This window comes from Ciona intestinalis, chromosome 1 (genome assembly GCF_000224145.3).
Source record: "Ciona intestinalis chromosome 1, KH, whole genome shotgun sequence".
In the NCBI taxonomy this organism is placed as follows: domain Eukaryota; kingdom Metazoa; phylum Chordata; class Ascidiacea; order Phlebobranchia; family Cionidae; genus Ciona; species Ciona intestinalis.
This window is the reverse complement of record NC_020166.2, coordinates 3,472,261-3,476,451: the sequence shown is the minus strand read 5'-3', so window position 1 is coordinate 3,476,451 and position 4,191 is coordinate 3,472,261. Positions and strand designations below refer to the sequence as shown.

At 39.3% G+C, this 4,191-nt stretch overlaps 1 long non-coding RNA gene across 1 annotated transcript; it reads left to right on the top strand.

The window, feature by feature from the left end:
* Positions 1-2,214: 2,214 nt before the first annotated feature.
* Positions 2,215-3,038, top strand: LOC104266808. Its single transcript, XR_717733.2, has 3 exons — positions 2,215-2,323; positions 2,380-2,527; positions 2,932-3,038. It is a non-coding gene; the product is annotated as an uncharacterized LOC104266808 (long non-coding RNA).
* The last annotated feature ends 1,153 nt before the right edge of the window (positions 3,039-4,191 follow it).

Sequence of the window (4,191 nt, the reverse complement as noted above, 5' to 3'; positions counted from 1 at the left end):
TCTGTAGAATGCTGGAGAAGGGGGCACATTTAAAAACGCAAAAGAGTTTTAAGTTATGATGTAAACTGTAAAGTGTCGTATACTCTTAAACTCGCGTTGTAATATTGACCCTTTCAGTGCGATAGTTGCATAACGTGGACATATGGACAGGAAATACAGTAGGGTGGGGGAAGACGGGTCACTTTTTATTCTGTTTTCTTGTCCCAAAAGTACCATTACGACAAAACACCGCTGTTAGTTGTTTAAAACACGATCAGTGTATTTGGATATTATGTGCTAACGGTGTCTCGTCTTCCCCTCCTACTATACCAATAATAAGTGACACAAAATTATACCCGTTGCTGGGAGGAGTTATGATATAAGGTACCACATCTCTCAAATTCACGTCGTATGTTCTTTTTAGTCCGATAGTTGAATAACGTAGCCATATTGATAGGAAATCTGTAACAGCGATGGGGAGGCGCTAAGATGATAACGAAACAACCATAGGTTTAAGTTAACGTTGCCTGTCGTAAGAAGTGAATGAATAAAACATATGCCACATGCTATGCAGAGCAACTCATAATACATGCATAGTATTATCTATCACTCATCTAACTAAATTCACCACAGAAATCTTAATGCGTTTGGTTTCCTATTTGGTTCTTTCCCCACGTCGAATAAAAAAAATGCAAGTCACTTTTCCGGTTGAACAGATTTCGTCATTTCGTGACGTCAGGTTTAATAAACTGACATCACATGATTCTGGCTAAGGACTGGTGTTATGTAACGCTGTTTGCGAAAGGTGTCACAAAACGGGTTAGGGGTTTGAAGTTAGTCGGGGGAAATATACGCCGATGGGGTAATAGTCACGGGAGGGGGGAATAGCCCGGGAGGAATGGTCACTGTGAGGAAATAACCGGGGGAATAGTCACTGTGGGGAAATAGCCGGGGGGAATAGCCACGCCGGGAAAGTAGCCGGGGGGAATAGTCACTATGGGGAAGTGGCCGGGGGAGTAGTCACGGGGGAAGCAGTCGGGGGGAATAGTCACTGTGGGGAAATAGTCGGGGGGAATAGTCACGGCGGGGAATTAGCCGGTGGGATTGCCGATGGGAAAACGCCTGGGGGGATATAGCCTAGAACCTTTAAAATTGTAACGGCTCGAGACAAGCGCTCACTACTGCGCTTTGTCGCAGAAACGGAGATGTATCAAAAAGAACCAAACAGCATCGCATACGTTGTCACAGCGCACCACACATCTATAGTGTTCCACTGTCTAGTTCTATCATTTAAAGACTAGACTGGACTCTTGGTTAGTTCGGATTCTTGTTAGTCGAGTTAATAACGTGGTTATCAATTATGATCCGATCACGTGATACAATACATAGATATCAAATACTTCGTGATATATGATAGCATGAATATAAACAATGAGCATGAACACTACAACATCCCATTGCTTTTCTAGGTACAGCTTCTCAGATGAAAATGAGCAAAGATAATAAAGAAACAAAAACAGGATAACACAAACGCTCTTTCCAAAAAAGGAAATGAACAAAACAAGTATTTCGAAACATATCGGGAAGTTATTAAAGCAAAACGAAAGATCACGGTAGAGATTTTTTCAGATATATCCGTTACAATTCAATATTTCATCATTTAAGCATATTATTATTTCAAACACGCTGTCCATACTTTATAAAAACCGCTTCGTCAATGCATTTATTGGTTTCACCACGCTATTATCGCCAAGCGAATTAAATACTCAATGTCTAAACCAATCCTCTACTTTTTGATGTAAATTTTATGCTGCATGAATAAAGAAAAATTAACGAACAAGAAGTTTTTTTTCTGCAAAGTTAAGAAAAGTGTGATGAGTATAAAGAGAGGTTTCGAAAATATTTCTAATTTTAATATTTGATTTCTTTTAGTTTCGGTTTTTGATGCACGATGTAGCATTCTCTTAAACTGCACAAACGATAGTTTCGTTTAGAATATTCCCTTTGCAGTGGGATCGTTAAATCACGTAGCCATGTGGACAGGAATGTGTTAAGATATAGAAGAAACACCAACACGTTAATTAAACGGTTCTGTCGAAAACAGAGAATTAAAGAAATAGAAACAAAACGAAAGAAAACTAACTTTTCCAGCTGGAATACCATAAACACTCTAAAGGATATTCGATCAAGTTGGTTCTATTGCTCCTGCGCTTGTGCGTTACATTTACGGAGAAGAAGACACTTTACTAATGAAAACGGATGCTTCGGAAACAATCAAACCGTGCTAAATGTAATAAAAGCCGCTCAGTTTTGCAATAATTCATCATTTCTTTCAAGAAAAAACGTGAGTAACTGATTTGTTCTTGTGTGCTGGCTGGTATAATTACTTATTTATTGCAGATGAACAAGTCAGCACTTTTTCTCTTGCTTCTCATCGGACTTCTCGTCCTCACCGAAACCATTACTGCTGCTGTTGATGAGTGGACTGGTGATCGTCGCCGTCGTCGCAGATGGGCAAAGTGGAACGAAAAGAGCAGCATGCTTAACGGTAAGCGCACGGGATAAAATAATAGGATGAAAATGTCGCAAATAAACGATTGTAGTTTATATGAGAGTGATAAGAATATTCACAACACAATAAAATGTGTTGTCTGTGTTATTTTGGGGTTTTCAATTGAATGCTGTATAGTAGGGTTTGGTAAGATGGGGCACATTCTCATTATATTTTCCCGTCTTATTGGGTAGTAAACAAAGAACATTCAAAGACTTAAAATAAAACCGTTTTCCATAGACCGTTATTAATTGTTAAAAACACGATCAAGATATTTGGGCATTATGAGCCAAAAGTGTCCCATCTCCCCCCACCTACGACATTCTTTATAGTTAAGAAACAGTATTAGAGAATTTAAAATAGTCGTTTGGTTATTTAAATTAACGTAAACTCTCTTGCAGAAATCATGGATGCCATGGAAGAAAATGATCTGTACGCACAGCAATAAGCGTCCATTGTACAAATTAAAATCGAATGATATAAATAAATAATACAAAATGCGAGAATATTAAAGTTGTATTTTTTATTAGTGTCTAAAACTTTGTTTTATCTGGTATCAAATTTGAAAGACCGGATATTGCGAACATTATATTACTTAGATGTTTTCGTAGATATAGTAGGGTGGGGGGAGATAGGACACCTGTTTATTTTATTTTCTTTTCCAATTTGGTATAGTAAGCAAAAAACATTTAAAGAATTATGAAACTGTATGTTTACAACTCCCATGCACCTTTGTTAATTGTTTAAAACAAGATCAGGATATTTGGATATTATATGCTAAAGGTGTCCCATCTTCCCTCACCCTACCATATAAATATCGGTAGGATGCAGGAGAAGGGGGCACATTTAAAAACGCAAAAGAGTTTTAAGTTATGATGTATACTGCTGTAAAGTGTCGTATAGTCTTAAACTCGCGTTGTAATATTGACCCTTTCAGTGCGATAGTTGCATAACGTATGGACAGGCAGCATAATAGCGTGGTGAAACCAATAAATGCATTGACGAAGCCGTTTTTATAAAGTATGGACAGCGTGTTTGAAATAATAATATGCTTAAATGATGAAATATTGAATTGTAATTGATATATCTGAGAAACTCTACCGTGATCTTTCGTTTTGCTTTAATAACTTCCCGATATGTTTCGAAGTACTTGTTTTGTTCATTTCCGTTTTTGGAAAGAGCGTTTGTGTTATCCTGTTTTTGTTTCTTTATTATCTTTGCTCATTTTCATCTGAGAAACTGTACCTAGAAAAGCAATGGGATGTGTGGTGCGCTGTGACAACGTATGCGATGCTGTTTGGTTCTTTTTGATACATCTCCGTTTCTGCGACAAAGCGTAGTAGTGAGCGCCAGTCTCGAACTGAAGGGTTACGATTTTAAAGGTACTAGGCTTTATTCCCCCAGGCGTTTTCCCATCGGCGATCCCCCAGGCCATTTCCCCACAGTGACTATTCTCCCCGACTGCTTCCTCACCGTGACTATCCCCCCGGCTATTTCCCCGCAGTGACCATTCCTCCCGGGCTATTCCCCCCCGCCGTGACCATTCCCACTCCTGACCATTTCCCCCGGCTGTTCCGCCCCCTCCCCCCCCCCGATTACTTCCCCACAGTGACTATTTCTCCCGCCTACTTCCCCACAGTGACTATTCCCCCCGGCTACTT